The sequence below is a fragment of the Oncorhynchus tshawytscha genome, linkage group LG19 (assembly GCF_018296145.1).
Source record: "Oncorhynchus tshawytscha isolate Ot180627B linkage group LG19, Otsh_v2.0, whole genome shotgun sequence".
NCBI lineage: Eukaryota > Metazoa > Chordata > Actinopteri > Salmoniformes > Salmonidae > Oncorhynchus > Oncorhynchus tshawytscha.
In genome coordinates, this window is record NC_056447.1 from 33,703,502 (window position 1) to 33,729,080 (window position 25,579).

The window sequence follows — 25,579 nt, forward strand, 5'->3', positions numbered from 1 at the left end:
AAACAGTCAGCAGCACTTCCTTGCTTTGGGGGGGTACAAAAACAATACACATAAACGATTGACATTAATACGAGAAAACGTAATAAAAGTAATAGGTCCAAATTAACAACATAAATATTAAAAAGTTAGACATGTTACACATAATCACTTTTCTCAGAAATTATAAAGGATTTTTTTGTGAACCACCCCTTTTAATTCTTGGTTTCGCCCAATTAGTAACAAGGGAGCTGTCCGCTGAAAGCGACTTGTGTTTTTTCTACTTGAACCACATTCTTTTAAATAAGTAATTTGTTATATAAATACACAATTTCATGAGTTTTAAAGTGAGTGCCCATACTCACGAATGGGCAGGAATGAACCATGTTGATAAATGTGACCTGGACCAGGGTACAACCCCGTTGCTTCATCAATAAAGACAAAGGCTAGTTATTATGCAATATTGTACAGCATCCCAAAGTTCACTTTTGGGATGTGGGATATTCGTTCTCACTCCTTGGTCGATTTTCACAACCTCTATTTGAATAACGTGTATACAGGCCTACAACAGCCAGAACATTTACTTCAAACCTCCTTCAAGTCACCTTCAGTGTCTGTCAGTAGGAAGTAGGGCCTGTATAACCAAACACAAACTCCTGATAGCATGAATGCTCTTCAAGGGTCATTGGAAACCAAATACTCCTTTTATCCTAATGGTCAGTTCACACCAGTGGTCAAACTCTGGTAAACACTCCATCTAAGGAGTAGGGGTGATGGTTTAGCATATGGTCCATAAGAAGAGTAAGAATATATTGAAATGCAATCAATCATCAAGGAACATTGTCTTGTGGGGGAAAGTGACAAAATGAGTGGTCCTTGGGAAAATGTGATGCAATTTTCATGAATCTATGTAAATGTGAATCTTGTGTGATGTGGGTTTTGTCCTATATTTTTATTTAATTTATTTTTATTTTTAATCCCAGCGCCCATCCCCGCAGGATGCCTTTTTTTCCCTTTAGGTAGGAGAGCATTGTAAATAAGAATTTGTTCTTAACTGACTTGCCTAGTTAAATAAAGGTTCAATAAAAAATGTAAAAAACGATTGATTATGAGATCCTATTAATGTCAAACTGTAGCATTAAGATTACTGCATAAATTGCTGCCAATAATCAATCAATGTTTTATTAATGCCAGGGATGGGCAACTTATTTGAAGACACCCCCCATTACATTTTTGTTGTTGTTGCAGAATTGCAGCAAACTTGCTTTAAAACTGCTACATTGTCTCTACACCACTTGGCAAAATGTATAGAATTGCACGAAATGAACTCTAAAACGTAGATTTTTTTGTGTGGCCTCAACCCCCATCAAAGTTGCCCATCCCTGATCTATGCCAAGGTACATTGAAGCTAATCTGGCTCATGGTGGCCCAAAGCTCTATTAAGAACCTTTATGTTGGTGTTTCCTTTATTTTGGCAGTTACCTGATAATGAGAGACAAGGGCTATTTCTTCACCTTTCCTTCTCACAATAAATTGCAGGCAAGGGTCCGACGGGAGGAACATTATATCTTCTCTGGCAATGCATTCTGAGAATTTAGTAAGCGAAAAGAGAGGTTGGTGAGGGAGGAAAGACAATACAGAAAGTTCCTATTTCAGTGTCCTCAACATCAAGTGTTGAACTACAATCTGTAGCATACTTTCCAATGATAGTATATATACATTAAACAGTATTACAGTGCCAAACATGCAGTAACGGTCATGCAAATGTATTATTAATCCACAATATTTACTATTACAGGTTGATCATTTGAGGTTGTGGGGCTCTTCCCTGCTGATCTCAGGTCAGTGTATGTATGTGAGAGAGAGCGTATATAACATACTATAATGATAAAATTATGGTTCAAACCTGTGTTCATGGGACTCTAAAAGCCAGGATTTGGATTGGCAATGGGCCCTATAGTGATGGAGAGGCTATGTTTTGGAACTGGAAGAGTGGGGAACCAAATGGGTATGGTAGAGAGAATTGTGTGGGGATGGACCAAGAAGGAAAGTGGAATGTTGTAGAATGTAGTCAGACATTTGACAGTGCTCTTTGCTACGATAGCGAGTCTAATTGGGAATGGGGATTTCACAAAACCACCAGCAAGACACACACACACACACACACACACACACACACACACACACACACACACACACACACACACACACACACACACACACACACACACACACACACACACACACACACACACACACACACACACACACACACACACACACACACACACAGTCTGCAGGAAGAAAACCAAGAAAAACAGTACGTGTACAATACATGCTCACATATCAAGATAACAATGACCACACATTCACATGACATTTTTCAAAACATTCTCCTGTCTGCGTGTTTGACGGGTGAACGTCTGCTCTCTGAGAAGTTCATTCTAGTCAAGAAGACCCAGATGTGAAGAGCTGCCCAGAGCAACTGCAGAAATCATCACAATGACCTGGTGAGTGTGAGGAACCAGTCTGAGAACCAGGACATCCATAAGATGGTGACAGGAGAGATGTTGATCAGCCTGTTCAGATACTCCTGGAGGTGGTCAGACCAAAGTAACTCCTCATTCAGGTACTGGAAGACAGAAGAGATCCTTGAACCTGATAATGCTGGGATGAATGAAAACTCAGAGACATGGGTGTGTGATTTTGTGATTTTCAACTTCCATTTGTCAGTCACTCAACATTGTTGGGACCATTAGAGAATTGAATTCATTCTCTCTCTTTATTTTGCACACAGATTGTGTTAGTGTGTATTATTGACTGATGATTAGAGTAAACATAGCATACCGTATGTGTATCTGATGGCATAAATGGTAGAACAAATGTCTCATACAACATTTGCCTGGTATTGACCCTCCTCTCTCTCTCTCTCCTATCTTTTCTGTCAGTACCTGTGTTAAGTAGGACGCAGCTAGCGAGAGTGGAGCTGACCCCTGACCTTCACTGATCCTGCCCTGGGCGCGGCCATCTTACAACAAGTGAGTCTCATCTCCTTTCATGAAGGGACTAGGTCCCTCAGAACGCACACATTATAGACTATGGCAAGAAGAGCTGGAGTGAACACTGGGAAGACTACTTGACGCTTCCGTACAGTGCCTTTGAAAAGTATTCAGACCCCTTGAATTTTTCCACATTTTGTAACATTACAGCATTATTCTAAAATGGATTAAATAAAACTATTTCTTAAGCAATCTACTCACAATACTCCATAATGACAAAGCAAAAAGAGGTGTTTAGAAAAGAACATCCAGCCAACTTGACACAACTGTGGGAAGCATTGGAATCCAACATGGGCCAGCATCCCTGTGGAATGCTTTTGACACCTTGTAGAGTCCATGTCCTGAAGAATTGAGACTGTTCTGAGGGCAAAAGGTGGGTGCAGCTCAATATTAGGAAGGTATACCTAATGTTTTGTATACTCAGCGTATATTCATGAAACCAATATTATTTCTGTGTCTCAGATAAAGGAACAACTGATGAGAAAGGGAATGTGGATGGAGAGATCTTCCACAAGAAGAATAGGGAATTTAGCATTAGGAAAAATGTATTTGTTTCTATTTATCCTTTATTTCCTTCCGTGGCCTCCTTCCCTCCCTCCTTCCGTGGCCTCCAACTGCTCTTAAACGCTAGTAAAACCAAATGCATGCTTTTCAACCGATCGCTGCCTGCACCCGCATGCCCGACTAGCATCACCACCCTGGATGGTTCCGACCTTGAATATGTGGACATCTATAAGTACCTAGGTGTCTGGCTAGACTGCAAACTCTCCTTCCAGACTCATATCAAACATCTCCAATCGAAAATCAAATCAAGAGTCGGCTTTCTATTCCGTAACAAAGCCTCCTTCACTCACGCCGCCAAGCTTACCCTAGTAAAACTGACTATCCTTCCGATCCTCGACTTCGGCGATGTCATCTACAAAATGGCTTCCAACACTCTACTCAGCAAACTGGATGCAGTCTATCACAGTGCCATCCGTTTTGTCACTAAAGCACCTTATACCACCCACCACTGCGACCTGTATGCTCTAGTCGGCTGGCCCTCATTACATATTCGTCGCCAGACCCACTGGCTCCAGGTCATCTACAAGTCCATGCTAGGTAAAGCTCCGCCTTATCTCAGTTCACTGGTCACGATGGCAACACCCATCCGTAGCACGCGCTCCAGCAGGTGTGTGTATCTCACTGATCATCCCTAAAGCCAACACCTCATTTGGCCGCCTTTCGTTCCAGTACTCTGCTGCCTGTGACTGGAACGAATTGCAAAATCGCTGAAGTTGGAGACTTTTATCTCCCTCACCAACTTCAAACATCAGCTATCTGAGCAGCTAACCGATCGCTGCTGCTGTACATAGTCTATTGGTAAATAGCCCACCCATTTTCACCTACCTCATCCCCATACTGTTTTTATTTATTTACTTGCTCTTTTGCACACCAATATCTCTACCTCACATCTGATCATTTATCACTCCAGTGTTAATCTGCAAAATTGTAATTATTCGCCTACCTCCTCATGCCTTTTGCACACATTGTATATAGACTCCCCCCCTTTGTTTTCTACTGTGTTATTGACTTGTTAATTGTTTATTCCATGTGTAACTCTGTGTTGTCTGCTCACACTGCTATGCTTTATCTTGGCCAGGTCGCAGTTGCAAATGAGAACTTGTTCTCAACTGGCCTACCTGGTTAAATAAAGGTGAAATAAATAAAAAAATAAAAAAAATTATTTACTTACACACAGAAAAAACAAATCACGTTGTTCCCTTACAGTAAGTTCAACATTACAGTGAATAACCAACCCTGAAACGAATGACCCTGCTTAAAGGATGGTGAAAATATAAAAAGGTTCAGACAAAAGAAATGAAAATACACAAAAAAAAGCTAAACATTACGACAGATTTTAGAATACAAACATGAACCTTCCTGATTTCAGATTGTGAAAAAAATATTCACTTTGGCTGCAGATTCCCTGATAATAGACAGATCATCAAAAGCTTTTATTCTGATCAAGTTCAGTAGTTTGTTTAGGACACTGAAAAATTATATATTTTGTGATCGTTATCTGTTTTTCTTAAGACTTGAATAAAGGGACATACTCTAAACAAAAGTGTATGTATGTATTTAAATATACCTGTATACAAAATGTAACAGTGAGGGAATATTTTAGAATGCAGATGAAAAGGGATAAAGTCCTGTCATGTTCTATAATGGTATGTACAGTACTCTCCAGGGTTGGGCTCATTCAGTTGAAGGCAATCAATTCGGGAAGTCAACAAAAATTAGGATAAAAAAACATTTATTTTCAATGACTTCTCAATAAAATGAAAAGTAAAATATCATTATTTAAAAAGTTTTAAAATGTCAATTTAAAATTCAAATCCCTTCCTGAATTGACTGCATTCAATTCAAATTGAGCCCAACCCTGGTACAGATTTTTTTGTGAGAGTGTTATTATTCCTATGTCAAATCAAATCAAATCAAATCAAATCAAATCAAATTTTATTTGTCACATACACATGGTTAGCAGATGTTAATGCGAGTGTAGTGAAATGCTTGTGCTTCTAGTTCCGACAATGCAGTAATAACGAACAAGTAATCTAACTAACAATTCCCAAAAAACTACTGTCTTATACACAGTGTAAGGGGATAAAGAATATGTACATAAGGATATATGAATGAGTGATGGTACAGAGCAGCATAGGCAAGATACAGTAGATGATATCGAGTACAGTATATACATATGAGATAAGTATGTAAACCAAGTGGCATAGTTAAAGTGGCTAGTGATACATGTATTACATAAGGATGCAGTCGATGATATAGAGTACAGTATCAACGTATGCATATGAGATGAATAATGTAGGGTAAGTAACATTATATAAGGTAGCATTGTTTAAAGTGGCTAGTGATATATTTACATCATTTCCCATCAATTCCCATGATTAAAGTGGCTGGAGTAGAGTCAGTGTCATTGACAGTGTGTTGGCAGTAGCCACTCAATGTTAGTGGTGGCTGTTTAACAGTCTGATGGCCTTGATATAGAAGCTGTTTTTCAGTCTCTCGGTCCCAGCTTTGATGCACCTGTACTGACCTCGCCTTCTGGATGACAGCGGGGTGAACAGGCAGTGGCTCGGGTGGTTGATGTCCTTGATGATCTTTATGGCCTTCCTGTAGCATCGGGTGGTGTAGGTGTCCTGGAGGGCAGGTAGTTTGCCCCGGTGATGCGTTGTGCAGACCTCACTACCCTCTGGAGAGCCTTACGGTTGAGGGCGGTGCAGTTGCCATACCAGGCGGTGATACAGCCCGCCAGGATGCTCTCGATTGTGCATCTGTAGAAGTTTGTGAGTGCTTTTGGTGACAAGCCGAATTTCTTCAGCCTCCTGAGGTTGAAGAGGCGCTGCTGCGCCTTCCTCACGATGCTGTCTGTGTGAGTGGACCAATTCAGTTTGTCTGTGATGTGTATGCCGAGGAACTTAAAACTTGCTACCCTCTCCACTACTGTTCCATCGATGTGGATGGGGGGTTCCCTCTGCTGTTTCCTGAAGTCCACAATCATCTCCTTAGTTTTGTTGACGTTGAGTGTGAGGTTATTTTCCTGACACCACACTCCGAGGGCCCTCACCTCCTCCCTGTAGGCCGTCTCGTCGTTGTTGGTAATCAAGCCTACCACTGTTGTGTCGTCCGCAAACTTGATGATTGAGTTGGAGGCGTGCGTGGCCACGCAGTCGTGGGTGAACAGGGAGTACAGGAGAGGGCTCAGAACGCACCCTTGTGGGGCCCCAGTGTTGAGGATCAGCGGGGAGGAGATGTTGTTGCCTACCCTCACCACCTGGGGGCGGCCCGTCAGGAAGTCCAGTACCCAGTTGCACAGGGCGGGGTCGAGACCCAGGGTCTCGAGCTTGATGACGAGCTTGGAGGGTACTATGGTGTTGAATGCCGAGCTGTAGTCGATGAACAGCATTCTCACATAGGTATTCCTCTTGCCCAGATGGGTTAGGGCAGTGTGCAGTGTGGTTGAGATTGCATCGTCTGTGGACCTATTTGGGCGGTAAGCAAATTGGAGTGGGTCAAGGGTGTCAGGTAGGGTGGAGGTGATATGGTCCTTGACTAGTCTCTCAAAGCACTTCATGATGACGGATGTGAGTGCTACGGGGCGGTAGTCGTTTAGCTCAGTTACCTTAGCTTTCTTGGGAACAGGAACAATGGTGGCCCTCTTGAAGCATGTGGGAACAGCAGACTGGTATAGGGATTGATTGAATATGTCCGTAAACACACCGGCCAGCTGGTCTGCGCATGCTCTGAGGGCGCGGCTGGGGATGCCGTCTGGGCCTATGTACTGGGACTCAGGTGTCTAAAGAGTCAATTTATCATTAAGATGACTGTACTCCTAAATCAATCACTTACGGTGTCAGTATCTTCACAGAGGACCCTGGCCAATAAACTCCAAACCCAGGATAGACAGGTTCAGTGAATGTGGTCTGGACACTGTGGAGGAGGGTCATTGTGTCAGAGACACTGTAAAAGGACAGAGTTCCTTCCTTGTGGTCCAGGTACATGCCTACTATGGAGGAACAGGGAACAGATATTTCAGTCTGAAGCACGTAAACTCCAGCTGTAATTATTATTTCCAAAGACAATCTGCCTACTCATCCCTTTATATGACACTCCTCTATGAGTGTCCCCCTCCGTCTCTACCTCCTAGTAGCAGGTTCCAGACAGACCCTCGTTACACAGCACCTGAGATTTGCGGAATCCTTCTGGATTATCAGGAAAGGGCTGGTCCTTTCCACTGTATGTTACTTTCCTCTCAGACAGACAGACTTTTGTATGTGATGTGTTAGGATCCACAGTGAGTTGGTGGGAGTCTGAGGAAGTTAGTGAAAAAAAAAAGTGAGTGAAATGTACTTTTCATGACACGTGCTGCTGTGTGTGTGTGTGTGTGTGTGTGTGTAACACAACAAAATGTATACTTAATTAATTTAGTGAAAAGGTCATTGGCAACTTACACTCAATAACTGGTTGTGCCACCTTTACCTGCAATGACTGCAACCAAACACTTCCTGTAATTGTTGATCAATCTCTCACATCACTGTGAAGGAATGGCCCAGTCTTCTTTGCAGAACTGCTTTAACTCAGCGACATTTGTGGGTTTTCGAGCATGAACTACTCATTTCAGATCCTGCCACAACATCTCAACAGGTTTTGGTCTGGACTTTGACTATGCCATTCAAAAACTTCAAATTTGTAGCTTTTTTTGTGCCATTTCTAGACTTGATTGTGTGTTTTGGAACATTGATTCTGACGAGTCCCCAGTCGCTGAAAAACATCCCCACAGCATGATGCTGTCCCCACCATGCTTCACCGTAGGGATGGTATTGGCCAGGTGATGAGTGGTGCCTGGTTTCCTTCAGAAGTGATGCTTAGCATTCAGGCCAATGAGTTCAATCTTGATTTCATCAGACCAGTGAATCTTGTTTCTCATGATCTGAGAGTCCTTTAGGTGCCTTTTGGCAAACGCCAAGCGGGCTGTCGTGCCTTTTAATGAGGAGTGGCTTCCGTCTGGCCACTCTACCATAATGGCCTGATTGGTGGAGTGCTGCAGAGATGATTGTCCTTCTGGAAGGTTCTCCCACCTCCATAGAGGAACTTTGGAGCTCTGTCAGAGTGACCACCTCCCTATTTAAGACCCTTCTCCCCCGAATGCTCAGTTTGGCCGGGCGGCCAACTCTAGGAAGAATTTTGGTGGTTCCAAACTTCTTCTATTTTACAAATGACGTAGGCCACTGGGTTCTTGTGGACCTTCAATGCTGCAGAAATTCTTTGGACCCTTCCTCAGATCTGTGCCTTGACACAATCCTGTCTCGGAGCTCTACGGACCTCATGGCTTGGTTTTTGCTCTGACATGCACTATCAACTGTGTGACCTTATAGAGACAGGTGTGTCCAATCAAGTTGTATAAACATCTCAAAGATGATAAATGGAAACAGGATGCACCTGAGCTCAATTTCAAGTCTCATAGCAAAGAGTCTGAATAGTTATGTAAATATGTATATCTATTTTTATTTTCTTTGCAAAAAAAATCAAAACAACTATTTTTGCTTTGTCATTATGGGGTATTGTGTGTAGATTGATGAGGGAAAAAAATATCAATTTTAGAATAAGGCTTGAATGTAACAAGATTTGTGAAAAGTGAAGGGGTCTGAATGACAGTCCGAATGCACTGTATTTTGGAATTTCGGTCCATTCTTGATAATCTCTAATCAATATCTAAAAACAGCGCACATTTTTTTCTGCGAACCTGCACATCATAATCTTCTCTCTTTTGTGGAACCAATTTGAGGGTCATGGAAAGTGAAACGCTTTTGCAGTAGTCTACTGTGTGGTGCGGGAATAATGACAAGCAAATCTGGGGAGCTTTGTGTTCACATTGCCTTAAAAAAGGGAACCGAACCAAGGAATTCAAGCAAATCAGACTTAGACTAGCTCTAGAGATGATCTCAGTTTGATTTGCTTCGGGGGCTCTTTTCAGTGGTTTGAGTTCCTTTGGGGTGTTCACACTGCACAAAATAATTAACTGCACTGAGTTCCCCAAAAATGTCTGAAATGGACTACGTGTCTCTCAGTGTCTGTTGAAAAGCAGACTGAACCAGGTTTTCCTCTAGGATTTTGCCGGTGCTTAGCTCTATTCCGTTTATTTTTATCCAAACAAAACTCTGTAGATGACAAGCATACCCGTAACATGATGCAGCCACCACCATGCTTAAAAATATGAAGAGTAGTACTCAGTGATGTGTTGTGTTGGATTTGCCCTGAACATAACTCTTTGTAATCAGGACATGAAGGTAATTTCTTTGACCCATCTTTTGCAGTTTTTCTTAGATGCCTTATTGCAAACAGGATGCGTGTTTTGGAATATTTTTTTATTCTGTACAGGCTTCCTTCTTTTCACTCTGTCATTTAGGTTATTCATTGTGTAGTAACCACAATGTTGTTGATCCATCCTCAGTTCTCTCCTATCACAGCCATTAAACTCTGTAACTGTTTTAAAATCACCATTGGCCTCATGGTGAAATTCCTGGGCAGTTTCCTTCCTCTCCTGCAAATGAGTTAAGAAGGACGCCTGTACCTTTGTAGTGACTTGGTGTTTTGATACACCATCCAAAGTGTAATTAATAACTTCACCATGCTCAAAAGGATATTAAATGTCTGCTTTTATTTTTTTTTTACCCATCTACCAATAAGGTGCTCCTGCGAGGCATTGGAAAACCTCACTAGTCTTTGTGGTTGAATCTGTTTGAAATTCACTGCTCAACTGAGGGATCTTACGTGGGGTAAAGAGAAACGGTCAAACATCTGGTTAAACACTATTATTGTACAAATGCAACTTATGTGACATTTAATGCAAAGTTTTACTCCTGAACTTATTTAGGCTTGCCATAACAAAGGGGTTGAATACTTATTGACTCAAGACATTTCAGCTTTTCATGTTTTATTAATTTGTAAACATTTCTAAAAACATAATTCCACTGTGACATTATGTGGTATTGTGTGTAGACCAGTGACACAAAATCTCAATTGAATCCATTTTAAATTCAGGCTGTAACACAACAAAATGTAGAAAAAGACAAGGGGTGTGAATACTTTCTGAAGGCACTATATGTAATGTAAATACACTGCTCAAAAAAACAAAGGGAACAATTAAACAACACAATATAACTCCAAGTCAATCACACTTCTGTGAAATCAAACTGTCCACTTAGGAAGCAACACTGATTGACAATACATTTCACATGCTGTTGTGCAAATTGAATAGACAACAGGTGGAAATTATAGGCAATTAGCAAGACACCCCCAATAAAGGAGTGGTTCTGCAGGTGGTGACCACAGACCACTTCTCAGTTCCTATGCTTCCTGGCTGATGTTTTGGTCACTTTTGAATTCTGGCGGTGCTTTCACTCTAGTGGTAGCATGAGACAGAGTCTACAACCCACACAAGTGGCTCAGGTAGTGCAGCTCATCCAGGATGGCACATCAATGCGAGCTGTGTTTGGCATTTGCCTGAGAACACCAAGACTGGCAAATTCGCCACTGGCGCCCTGTGCTCTTCACAGATGAAAGCAAGTTCACACTGAGCACATGTGACAGACGTGACAGAGTCTGGAGACGCCTTGGAGAACGTTCTGCTGCCTGAAACATCCTCCAGCATGACCGGTTTGGCGGTGGGTCCGTCATTGTGTGGGGTGGCATTTCTTTGGGGGGCTGCACAGCCCTCCATGTGCTCGCCAGAGGTAACCTGACTGCCATTAGGTACCGAGATGAGATCCTCAGACCCCTTGTCAGACCATATGCTGGTGCGGTTGGCCCTGGGTTCCTCCTAATGCAACACAATGCTAGACCTCATGTGGCTGGAGTGTGTCAGCAGTTCCTGCAAGAGGAAGGCATTGATGCTATGGACTGGCCCGCCCGTTCCCCAGACCTGAATCCAATTGAGCACATCTGGGACATCATGTCTCGCTCCATCCACCAACGCCACGTTGCACCACAGACTGTCCAGGAGTTGGCGGATGCTTTAGTCCAGGTCTGGGAGGAGATCAGGAGCATGCCCAGGCGTTGTAGGGAGGTCATACAGGCAGGTGGAGGCCACACACACTACTGAGCCTCCTTTTGACTTGTTTTAAGGACATTACATCAAAGTTGGATCAGCCTGTAGTGTGGTTTTCCACTTTAATTTTGAGTGTGCCTCCAAATCAAGACCTCCATGGGTTGATAAATTTGATTTCCATTGATAATTTGTGTGATTTTGTTGTCAGCACATTCAACTATGTAAAGAAAAAAGTATTTAATAAGAATATTTCATTCCTTCAGATCTAGGATGTGTTATTTTAGTGTTCCCTTCATTTTTTTGAACAGTGTATATACGGTCCAACACACAGCCTATTTCAGGTCCTGCATCTCCTTCCCCCCCTCCTGGATTCTCTGCTGGGATTTCTGCTGATTCTCTCCCAACTGCTTCTGCAGAACAATCTCCACAGTTATTGTAAAGAGTGTGTGTGTTGGCACTGAGTATTGACTAGTTAATGTTTTACTTTGTGCTTTATTAGCATGGATTCAGACTCTGAAGGATGAAACCATTATAGGCCTATATATAATATGTATTTTGAAAGTGTGAAAGATCTTGCATTGAACTGTTTTGGTCCTTACCTGTTTCTCAGTCCTTTCTGCTGCAACTGAGACCGTATCATGGCCTTTATGTTCATCCATCACACACAGCAGACTGATACACTTCTGATCGGTACGGCAGTAAACCTCCAACAGTTTCTCATGAAGTGAGCAAATCTTCTACTGTAGTTGTCCAGTGACATCAATCAACTTGTCTTTTTCCTGGGTTGAATTCATTGTGAAGTTTGAGGCGAGTCTCACAGTAAGAGGCCAGACACACCAGACAAGATTGAATGGCTTTGAGTTTTCTTCCATTGCAGACGTCACACTAGGGTGTTATCTGCCTGCTTGTTTTCATTTCTCTGGAAATGCTTGTGCTGCAGTGGGGGTTACTTCCTGGTTCTGTGTGCACTTAGCACAAGCAGGGGGTGTGGTGTTGGCTGAATCTAGTACTGAATGGAAGGAGACTAATGAAATCCTAGTTTTCCATAAAGCGATTCCAATAGCAAACTACACATGCTTTGGAGTACTTGGGGTACTCTCTCTCTCTCTCTCTCTCTCTCTCTCTCTCTCTCTCTCTCTCTCTATATATATATATATATATATATATATATATATATATATATCAATATATATATATATATATATATATATATATATATATATATATATATATATATATATATATATATAGGGAGGATGCGGATAGTGAGAGTGGAGCTGATCACTGATCCTGCCCCGGGGTCGGCCATCTTGCAACAGGTGAGTCTCATCTCCTTTCATGAAGGGACTGTGTCCCAGCAAATACACACATCGTAGACTGTGGCAAGAAGACCTAGAGTGAACACTGGGAAGACTACTAGGTGGTTGCTCTCTATAACAACTTCAGTTGGATGATATCATCTTGTTAGAGAGGCTGCGTTTTGCCATAGAGAGAGAATTCTATATATGCATTTATTAGACAGTCTGACATACTGTACACAACTGTTGTGAGTATTTGTTATAAAAAATCAACACTGTGCAACAACAGATGTAGTATGGTTCATATGTATGCCTATAGGTTAGAATGGTATATAAAGTTTGAATGTAGCCTACTGAGCAAGATCGGAATGCCATTTTTCCCAATAAAGCTTGAGTGTAAACACAGATGATTGATTCACTTTACATGACTCATAGAATACTTCATGTATTTATTTTACACAATGACATGTCATATACAATGAATAAAATGGTAGAGTTTGTTAAAATAATATTACATTTTCATAGTTTTACGTGAGGGGTGTGGGGAGAGGGAGGGAGAGAGGAGAGAGAACAACAGTCCAAACGATTTAACATTCAGTCTTAAACCATACTTCGACCGCAACCCTTAACTTGCCCTGGATATAGAAAAGGCCCACCAGCAGAAGCTCACAATTTCTTGATCACTAAATAGGTCTCAGTATACTCACAGATGATCTGGATAAAGGGTCTGTGGTCTGTGCAATGGTACACGTCATCCTACTGCCTTTTGCTGACAAATGACCGAATGACCAACTGACCATAGACCAGTGTCTAGAGGCAACTTCACCCTGGCTTTATAGACCAGTGTCTAGAGGCAACTTCACCCTGGCTTTATAGACCAGTGTCTAGAGGCAACTTCACCCTGGCTTTATAGACCAGTGTCTAGAGGCAACTTCACCCTGGCTTTATAGACCAGGGAGTAGTGCCCCCTAATCCTACATCAACGCCACTTTATAAAATCTAATATATAAAAAAAATGTTATTCATGAAAGCAAAGTAAATGTGCATTGTTTTATGTTTTAGTTATTTTTCAATGTTATGTTTTTCCTCAGTCAAGTGAGATTCAAGGTTCCCAATTCAGTGGCTTATAATGACAATTGGAACACCAGATGAGTAGTTTCATCTCTGGTAAATCTGCAGCACTGCCATGGCTTCATCCAACTGGATGAGGAGAGACTCTGGAGACTCTCCAGCAACATGTCAATCTTTCCAGTCAGGCTGGAGTGCATATTCTGGTTGAGCGGGAAGAGGCGCTCACCCAGCATTTGCTTCTGTTCCACTGGCCTGCTTCTTGGGGGCCCCTGGCAAGATTTGGTTGTGCCCCCACTGTGATAAATATTTTGCACACGGGCCCTGCTTGTCCTGCCTCTGTCACTAAATTGATCAACTGGACATTTCTGACAGGTAGGCCTAGTAAATAGCTTGCATAGGTCTGACAGTGACTGACATAACGAGGAAAACTGCTGCACACTACGACATTTCAAAATGGTGCCTTATGTATTCTACTATTTAACTCTTCACAGTAAAAACAACCAAACAAACAAAATAATACTAATAAATAAGCAGAGGCCCATGTTCTGACCGGCCGTGTGCTGAGTGGAACACATGCAAGGCGCTGCAGCCTGGAAGGTGGGCTTCATGGTCAGTTGCATGTACTGAAAATGTTGTGGCCTCATGACCTGGGTTGCATAGCGATGGCCGGGTCTCCTCTGCTTGTTTAGAGAATAAAGATTTTGTAACTACTCCTACCATTATCTTGAAAATAACTCTGAGTCTGTCTGTCTGTCTCAGATGAACTCAGATGGAATCATTATAACTTTTTTAAATGTATGTTTTGAAAGACATCATTTATTAATAATGTGTTAAATGTATGTTTTGGAATAGCTTGCATAGAAGTGGTTTGGTACCTGTTTCTTTCTCCTTTCTGCTGAAACTGTATCATGGCCTCTATGTTCATCCACCACAAACAGCAGAAAGATACACTGTTGATGAGTACAGCAGTAATCATCCAGCAGACTGCCATGATGAGGGAAGATCTTCTCCTGTAGTTGTGTGGAGGCTTCAACAAGCTTCTTTTTGTGCTTCTTAAAAGCAGGGGAATCATAGTGAGGCTGGAGGTGAGTCTTACAGTAAGAGGCGAGACACACCAGACAGGACTGGATTGCTTTGAGTTTTCTCCCAGTGCATAAGTCACACTCCACATCTCCAGGTACAGCATAACAGAGAGCAGGAGGAGTAGATCTGAGTCCTGTCTTCTTCTGTTTCTCCACTAATTCAGCCAGTAATATGTTTTTCTTCAGGACAGGTTTTGGGGTGAATCTTTCCATGCACAAGGGACAGCTGTAGTTACCTTTCAGATCATCCTGATTCCAGCAGTCATTAATACAGCCCATACAGTAACTGTGTCCACAGGCAGTAGTCACTGGATCCTTCAGTAGGTCCAGACAGATTGAACAGGTAATCAAATCCTTATCTTCTAAAGTTGCCTCTGCCATGTTGATACACAGACTAACCGACTGAACAGTGGCAAGAGTTTAGGGTGTTGTCTTTCTGTTCAGTTTCATTTCTCTGGAAATGTTTGTTTGACAGAGCTGAGTAACTTGCTGGTTCTGCTAGTTGAACCACATTGAGAGTTTGGCTGATTGCCAAAATATGGTCACAGATAGTACTGAAGCAAAGAGACTATTAAAACATATAAAACACGAACATAGTATTCCATATTTATGAAATTATAGTATTCCATACTGAGATATTCAATTAAGGAGGGGAGGGTCTTGCCGGGGTGGGGTTCATTGTAAATAAGAATTTGTTCTTAACTGACTTGCCTATTTAAATAAAGGTTAAATAATACAAACATGTATATAAGCATTGGGAAACAACAGACTAGATTGAGAGCACTCTACAAATCTAATACTTCAGTTTTATTATTTTCCTCCAGTAGGTGGGAGCAAAGTTATAGGTTAGAGATAAGACTTTAATGTATTTTGTCTCCAAGTAAAGACCTCCCTAAACTGAGCCACAATAGTAGAATTGGCGTTTCATCCCGCATTAAAATGGATGCAAACACACAGTACAAGTCAAAAGTTTGGACACACCTACTCATTCAAGGGTTTTTCTTTATTTTTACTATTTTATACATTGTAGAATTATAGTGAAGATATCACTCCGCGGTCCAACTCATTATCTCAATTGGGTTGAGGTCGGGTGATTGTGGAGGCCAGGTCATCTGATGCAGCACCCCATCACTCTCTTTCTAGGTCAGATAGCCCTTACACAACCTAGAGGTGTGTTGGGTCATTGTCCTGTTGAAAAACAAATGATAGTCCCACTAAACGCTAACCAGATGGGATGGCATATCGCTGCAGAATGCTGTGGTAGCCATGCTGGTTAAGTGGGCCTTGAATTCTAAATAAATCACTGACAGTGTAACCAGAAAAGCACCCCACATCATCACACCTCCTCCTCCATGCTTCACGGTGGGAACCACACATGCAGAGATCATCCATTCACCTACTCTGCGTCTCACAAAGACAGCGGTTGGTACCAAAAATCTCACATTTGGACTCATCAGACCAAAGGACAGATTTCCACCGGTCTAATGTCCATTGCTCGTGTTTCTTGGCCCAAAACAAGTATCTTCTTATTGGTGTTCTTTAGTAGTGGTTTCTTTGCAGCAATTCAACCATGAAGGCCTGATTCACACAGAATCCTCTGAACAGTTGATGTTGAGATGTGTCTGTTACTCGAACTCTGTGAAGCATTTGTTCAGGCTGCAATCTGAGGTGCAGTTGACGATATTGAACTTATCCTTTGCAGCACAGGTAACTCTGAGTCTTCCTTTTCTGTGGCGGTCCTCAAGTGAGGCAGGTTCATCATAGTGCTTGATGGTTTTTGCGACTGCACTTGAAGAAACTTTCAAAGTTCCAGAGTAAACTGTCTGCTACTCAGGCCCAGTTGCTAATATATGCATATTATTAGTATATTTGGATAGAAAACACTCGGAAGTTTCTAAAACTGTTTGAATGATGTCTGTGAGTATAACAGAACTCATATGGCAGGCAAAAACCTGAGAAGAAATCCAACCAGGAAGTGGGAAATATGAGGTTTGTAGTTTTTCAACTCCTTTCCTATTGAATACACTGTGTCTATGGGGTCATATTGTACTTCCTAAGGCTTCCACTAGATGTCACCAGTCTTTAGAACCTTGTTTGATGCTTCTACTGTGAAGTGGGGGCGAATGAGAGGGGAATGAGTCAGAGGTCTGCCAGAGAGGCATGAGCTGACCACGCACGTTCACATGAGAGTTAGCTTGCGTTCCTTTGCAATTCTACAGACAAAGGAATTCTCAGGTTGGAACATTATTGAAGATTTATGTTAAAAACATCCTAAAGATTGATTCTATACATCGTTTGACATGTTTCTACAGACTGTAATGGAACTTTTTTACTTTTTGTCTGCACCTAGTGATCGCGTGTCACGGAATTTTCGATTACTGGGCTAAACGCGCGAACAAAAAGGAGGTATTTGGACATAAATTATGGACTTTATCGAACAAATCAAATATTTATTGTGGAACTGGGATTCCTGGGAGTGCATTCTGATGAAGATCATCAAAGGTAAGTGAATATTTATAATGCTATTTCTGACTTCTGTTGACTACACAACATGGTGGATATCTGTTTGTTTTGGTCTCTGAGCGCTGTACTTAGATTATTGCATGGTGTGCTTTTTCGGTAAATTTAAAAAAAAATCTGACACAGCGGTTGCATTAAGGAGAAGTGTATCTGTAATTCCATGCATAATAGTTGTATCTTTTATCAATGTTTATTATGAGTATTTCTGTAAATTGATGTGGCTGAACATAACACGCCAATGTATACTGAGATTTTTTTTTTTATAAATATGAACTTTATCGAACAAAACATACATGTATTGTGTAACATGAAGTCCCATGAGTGTAATCTGATGAAGATCATCAAAGGTTAGTGATTAATTTATCTCTATTTCTGCTTTTTGTGACTCCTCTCTTTGGCTGGAAAAATGGCTGTGTTTTCTGTGACTAGGCACTCACCTAACATAATCGTTTGGTTTGCTTTCGTCGTAAAGCCTTTTTGAAATCGGACACTGTGGTGGGATTAACAAGAAGTGTATCTTTAAAATGGTGTAAAATACTTGTATGTTTGAGGAATTTTAATTATGGGATTTCTGCTGTTTTGAATTTAGTGCCCTGCACTTTCACTGGCTGTTGTCATATCGATCCCGTTAGCAGGATCTCAGCCCAAGGAGGTTTTAACTGACTTGCCTAGTAAAATCAAAATAGATTCCTGCAGTTAGTCTGGGTGTCTGGTTAAGGAAATGGGTTTAGCTAGGGATAGCTTGAGCTTACAATGACTTGGTGTTTAAAAGCTGGCATTCTATAGACAAGATGTGTGTGACCTGAGATAGCCTGTAAGAGTTTAGAACAATGCCTCATTGTCTCATCTTCCTGGCATCTGGGAAACTAAGCTGGGTTGGAAGTAAAACAACATCCCGTGTAGATAATAACTAGGAGATGGACCAAGATGGCTTATGGGAACTGACTGAGCATTTAGGGCCTATATAAGATCTCTGTTTTTTCATTATCAGTTAAGCTCTCGGCAACACAACTTAGAGTGTGTGGTCGACAGTTTAATTATTGCAATAATTAATCGATGTTGAAAAAGATGATTGTTTGGAAAGTTGTCCAAGTCTCTCTCAGTACTGAAATTTCCACTACACACCCCTATCTTGTCACAACACAACTGATTGGCTCAAACGCATTAAGAAGGAAAGAAATTCCACAAATTAACTTTTAACAAGGCAAACCTGTTAATTGAAATGCATTCCAGGTCCACCTCATGAAGCTGGTTGAGAGAATGCCAAGAGTGTGCAAAGGGTGGCTACTTGGAAGCATCTCAAATATAAATCTCCATCTTATAATTTCCACCCGGCACAGCCAGAAGAGGACTGGCCACCCCTCATAGCCTGGTTCCTCTCTAGGTTTCTTCCTAGGTTTTGCCCTTTCTAGGGAGTTTTTCCTAGCCACCGTGCTTCTACGTCTGCATTGCTTGCTGTTTGAGGTTTTAGGCTGGGTTTCTGTACAGCACTTTGATATATCAGCTGATGTAAGAAGGGCTATATATATACATTTGAAAGTATGTTTGGTTTTGTTTAACAGTTTTTTGCTTACTACATGATTCCATATGTGTTATTTAATAGTTTAATATCTTCACTATTATTATTCTACAATGTAGAAAATAGTAAAAATAAATAAAAACAACAGAATGAGTAGGTGTGTCCAAACTTTTGACTGGTACTGTATATGCACCTTAAAGCATTACATATGGATCCCTGAACTGGGGTATCAGCCTTCCGAGTGACACCCACAGAACACAACTCAAATAATACAGTCATAGGTCCTATTGCAGTACTATGTCTGTGGGAAATCGCCTCTCTAGTAAGCCTATTTAAGTATTGAACATTCATTTTGCACTGTAAAGAATTAAATATGGATTGGGGATACATGAAATGGGGTATCAGTCTACTCAGTGACGCACACAGGACATTACTCTGAAGAGTTTACACAAATATTAGCGCCATAGCTCATTGCAGGACATTTACTGTGGAAAATCTACTCAAGGAAAGGAAGAATACAGAATTCATTCAACACTATTCTCTTTCCTATGGTCATTCATTCTCTCACCTCAGTGAAGAATGGATAATATGTGAGAAAAATATATGCTCAAAAATAGAGGAAAAACAGTAACGATTGAAATGAATAAAAATTACTTAAAAATGGATTAAATTATGTATGGGTAACATTGACTGACTCAACGACTTTGTCTGAATAATTCATTAATTATATTATTGTTAGCAATTTTATTACCATAGGCCTACAGTTATCATAGACTACTACTAATAATATAATATAGCGAGTCATGCGTGCATACATGTATTTGTATGGGTGGTCCCAGGAAAAAGCTTATATTCCAGTTAAAGTACCAATCAGCAGTTGCTACATTTTTAAAAACTTTTTGGACCAATTGTTTCTTGAAGAATACAACTCGTCAGCTTAGTTTGACTGTCATACCCCATCAGAACCCAAAATAGAAGCTTGTTTAACTCCAATGTTTGTCAACAAAGTAAATGTAAAATAAACATGCCTCAAAACAAACAGCCTCAAAACGTGGTTAAAAAGATCATTTTGATATCATGGATGGTCAGTCCTTGCATCACATCAAATCAAATCAAATTGTATTTGTCACATGCAACAGGTGTTGACCTTACATTGAAATGCTTACTTAGAAGACCTTAATCAACAATGCAGTTTTAAGAAAATACCCCCAAAAAAAAAAGTATGAGATAATTAAAGAGCAGCAGTAAATAACAGGGGATATATACAGGGGATGTCGGTACAGAGTCAATGTGCGGGGGCCCCGGTGTCGAGGTAATTGAGGGTATATGTACATGTAGGTAGAGTTATTAAAGTGACTATGCATAGATAATAACAGAGAGTAGTAGCAGCGTAGAGGGGGGGGCAATGCAAATAATCTGGTTAGCCATTTGATTATCTGTTCAGGAGTCTTATGGCGCGGGGGTAGAAGCTGTTTAGAAGCCTCTTGGACCTAGATTTAGCGCTCCGGTATCGCTTGCCGTGCGGTAGCAGAGAGAACAGTCTATGACTAGGGTGGCTGGAGTCTTTGTCAATTTTTAGGGCCATCCTCTGACACCGCCTGGTGTAGAGTTCCTGGATGGCAGGAAGCTTGGCCCAGTGATGTACTGGGCCGTACGCACTACCTTCTGTAGTGCCTTGCGGTCGGAGGCCGAGCAGTTGCCATACCAGGCAGTGATGCAACCTGTCAGGATGCTCTCGATGGTGCAGCTGAGGTCTCTGACCTCCCTTTAGGCTGTCTCATCGTTGTCGGTGATCAGGCCTACAACCATTGTGTCATCAGCAAACGTAATGATGGTGTTGGAGTCGTGCCTGCTCGTGCAGTCATGAGTGAACAGGGAGTACAGGAGGGGACTGAGCACGCACCTAAATACACCCCTGTGTTGAGTATCAGCATGGCAGATGTGTTGTTACCTATTCTACCCACCTGGGGGCGGTCCGTCAGGAAGTCCAGCATCCAGTTGTAGAGGTAGGTGTTTAGTCCCAGGGTCCTTAGCTTAGTGATGAGCTTAAAGGGCACTATAGTGTTGAACACTGAGCTGTAGTCAATGAATAGTATTCTCACATAGGTGTTCCTTTTGTCTAGGTGTGAAAGGGCAGTGTGGAGTGCAATAGAGATTGCATCATTTGTGGATCTGTTGGGGCGGTATGCAAATTGGAGGGGGTCTAGGGTTTCTGGGATAATGGTGTTGATGTGAGCCATGACCAGCCTTTCAATGCATTTCATGGCTACAGACATCAGTGCTGCGGGTTGGTAGTCATTTAGGCAGGTTACCTTAGTGTTCTTGGGCACAGGAACTATGGTGGTCTGTTTGAAACATGTTGGTATTACAGACTTAGACAGAGAGAGGTTGAAAATGTCATTGAAGACACTTGCCAGTTGTCAGCGCATGCTCGGAAAACACGTCCTGGTAATCCGTCTGGCCCTGCGGCCTTGTGAATGTTGACCTGTTTAAAGGTCTTACTCACATCGGCTCCGGAGAGCGAGATCACACAGTCGTCCGGAACAGCTGAAGCTCTAATTCATGTTTCAGTGTTACTTGCCTCAAAGCGAGCATAGAAGTTATTTAGCTCGTCTGGTAGGCTTGTGTCACTGGGCAGATCTCGGCTGTGCTTCCCTTTGTAGTCTGTAATGGTTTGCAAGCCCTGCCACATCCGACGAGCCTTGGAGCCGGTGTAGTACAATTTGATCTAAGTCCTGTATTGGCGCTTTGACTGTTTGATGGTTCGTCAGAGGGCATAGCGGGAATTTCTTGTTGCCTGTAATCCATGGCTTCTGGTTGGGGTATGTACATACAGTCACTCTGGGGATGACGTCCTCGATGCACTTATTGTTAATACCAGTGACTGATGTGGTGTACTCCTAATGCCATCGAAAGAATCCTGGAACATATTCCAGTCTGTTCTAGCAAAATAGTCCTGTAGTTTAGTATCTGCTTCATCTGACCACTTTTTTATAGACCGAGTCACTGGTGCTTCCTGCACCAGTGACTCGGTCTATAAAAGGAGGATAGAATTATGGTCAGATTTGCCAAATGGAGGGCGAGGAAGAGCTTTGTACGCGTCTCTGTGTGTGGAGTACAGGTGACCTATATATTTTTTTCCCTGAGGTAAAACTGATTTATGTTTCCCTGCGTTAAAGTCTCCGGCCACTAGGAGTGCCACCTCTGGATGAGCGTTTTTTCTGTTTGCTTATGGCGGAATACAGCTCATTGAGTGCAGTTTTGGTGCCAGCATCGTTCTGTGGTGGTATGTAGACAACTACGAAAAATACAGATGAAAATACTCTAGTAAGATACTGTGGTCTACAGCTTATCATGAGATACTCTACCTCAGAGGAGCAAGACCTTGAGACCTTGAGACTTCCTTAGATATCGTGGACCAGCTGTTGTTTATATATATATGGATAGGCATATTAGCTACTCGTCGCCTGATCCTCACAAGGCACCCTGATCCTTTTCTGCGAAATCTCAGTTTCCTTCTCCTGTGAATGATGGGGATCTGGGCCTGGTTGGGTGTCTGTAGTATTTCCCTCCCATCCGACTCATTGAAGAAAAACTCTTTGTCTAATCTGAGGTGAGTAATTGCAGTTCTGATGTCCAAAAGCTATTTTCGGTCATAAGAGACGGTAGCCGCAACATTATGTGCAAAACAGGTTATGAACAACGCGAAAAAAAATATAATAATAACATGGTTGGTTAAGAGCCAATAAATACATAAATCTGGTAAATGGTCGCAGGTTTATAGCATTGTCTATGAATTTGAGAGTGCTTACATTTCTCCAGCCCCATCCCTCAGCTTTTTACAGAAATATTTTCCTTAGTATACATTTTGATTCAACACATTCGTTCATAAAGGTTAGTCTACTAGCCTATATGCTTATATGACCATTAAACACAGTTTAGTTAAACTTGAATGGATAAAGAGCAGGTGGTCCAAACTGGATATGTCTCTGTGGCTAAGGGTTATTGGCACTGAAATAATTGTACAGTAGGAAAATAGTCTTTATAGAACAATGTGTCTATATCACATGTAGGCTTGTCTGTTGTTTAGGGCCAAGCCAATAATGAATCATATTTACAGAGTGATTGCACAACATGTAATGGGGTAGCCTTGGCAGATCAGACCTGGGTTCAAATACTATTTCAGGTATTTAAATTACTTTTCAATACATTTAAAAACAAGTAATCAGATTGCCTTTATATGAAAAATCAAATAGTTGAATATTGGAATGTATTTGGGAATACACTTGGAAAGTATTTGGGAATACACTTGGAAAGTATTTGGGAATACACTTGCAAAGTATTTGGGAATACACTTGGAATGTATTTGGGAATACACTTGGAAAGTATTTGGGAATACACTTGGAAAGTATTTGGGAATACACTTGGAAAGTATTTGGGAATACACTTGGAAAGTATTTGAAAATAATCAAATACAATGATTCAAATACACTCCCATGCATTTAACCCTGCCATTTGAAAATAGTATTTGAAATAAGTATTTACAAGTAACTATTCAAATAATCAAATAAAAGTAGACCTACTTGTTTGGGGCTGTTTATTTAAAAATACTCAAATACACAGATTTTTTTTTTTAAATTACAAATACTCAAATACACACGTATTTGAACCTGCAGGCCTGAGGCAGGTATATAGTTAAATAGTCGTATTTTTTATGATAAAATATGTTTCTTTTTGGCCTATTGGTAAACTCGGGGATGCTGTATTCAGAGGACAATATTCCACGTCCACATTATTATTAATGCATATGGCCCGCTTGCACTTCTCCCCGCAATGTTCTGTGCACAGCCCAGCCCGACCCTGTAGCACGACGCCCTAATGTCAGGTGCGCTCTGCTCAGCATCCCTCCACCAGAGATAGCGAGGACAGATGCTGACTGGGAGAGACGCCAAATCCACCGCGTCACACGAATCATTCGCGATGGGTCAGACTCATAATGAAGACGTGAAATATTTATTCACATCATTTTATTCCCGTTTCAGTCTTTGGGGTCTCTAATTTAAACTTTTGTGGAGTTTAATTTGGCTGTCCTATAGCTACGGCTTCCTGGTTTGGGATATTGAGCTGAGTTGGGTTAGGCTGGACAGGCTGTTTCTATTATATAATGTATGTTTTGGACAATGGGTGCGCGTGGAGGGATTTCAGCGAGACTTTAGAGTCTGAAATCCAAACCGAAGATCAGATGAAAGGATGAGGTCTCTTTTTCCACCCAGGTCTCTCTGTATGTCTATCTAATTATCAACAGCAGGTCAGTGGAAGAAGAGGGGAGTATAGGAGGTGCTCACCTGTAGGCCTATATATTGAGGAGATGTGAGCCGCAATGTACAGTTCAAGCGGGACTTTTCAGGGACAGAGCGCCATTTCGACCAGAGCGCCATTTCAGGGAATATGGTTATGGAGGAAGAAACAGCCACACTCGATGGACGGCACAGGTTGTATAAAATAAAATGTGTCTCTGAGCTGAAATGGATTGGTTAAAAAGGAAAGCACTAAGCTTTTGCTTGGCTTAATGAAAGGTTTTGTGTTGATTTGACTCGTTGATTATAAGAAATAACCTTTTAGACTAACTAGACTAGGCCTATTTTAAAACTGGAAAAGGCAAAAGCGTGCTTCATGGCACGGGTTACGCTAGAGATATCTCCTCATCCTCGATCTAGAACTGTTGATGGATTCACTATATCCGCCATCCGGGGAACATCCTTCCATCCTGGGGCAGTGTATTGGCGCACGAACTGCACGCGCACTCAACAATATGCAATATGTCAAACCATCAAAAACTTGAGAAATGTATGCGAAAGCTTTAAAGCCTAATGCGATAGTTTTTGTAGTAGGCTAGAAATAACTTTAATGTTCGTATCAGTATAGCCAATAGGCTTAAAAAATATAATACAATCTAAAATGATTAGTGTTGTCACCATCAGCAATCTTAATATGTTCGCCAAATCCGTGAAGTGGCACATGGCACGGGACTGCTGTACATCTCCACGCACGAAAGAGGTCTGTGACACTGACGAACTGCGCAAGACGTTGAATAGCAGCAGGAGGAGAGGGAGGATGGCAACATGGAGTAATCCCTCTCCACTGGGCTAAAATATGCTTACCAACGAGTTACCTTTCCACCTGAAAATCTCCGGCCAGGCAGCCCAAACAGACGGGGCGCCGGGAGAGATGGAGCGATAGAGGGACCGGCGGTGGAGAGAAGAGAGCATGAGGTGTTTGTCTGTTTTTCAGGTCAGGGTGAGGATGCCGTCACTGAGGTGATGTGGCCTTCGTTCAGGTATGTAGCTATTCCCCGAGGAGCGAAGGAGGGAAAGAGTAAAGGGGAGAAAACAGTCCTTGAGTATAAATATGTATAACCCTTCAACAGTGTATTATTTTTGCGTGCGTAAAGT

General features: G+C 41.6%; 1 long non-coding RNA gene across 1 annotated transcript; it reads right to left on the reverse strand.

The window, feature by feature from the left end:
* Positions 1 to 13,370: 13,370 nt before the first annotated feature.
* LOC112218665 lies at positions 13,371 to 15,570 on the reverse strand. The gene is made up of 2 exons (XR_002948648.2): positions 14,882 to 15,570; positions 13,371 to 14,683 (listed from the first exon to the last, which is right to left on the reverse strand). It is a non-coding gene; the product is annotated as an uncharacterized LOC112218665 (long non-coding RNA).
* Positions 15,571 to 25,579: the final 10,009 nt, after the last annotated feature.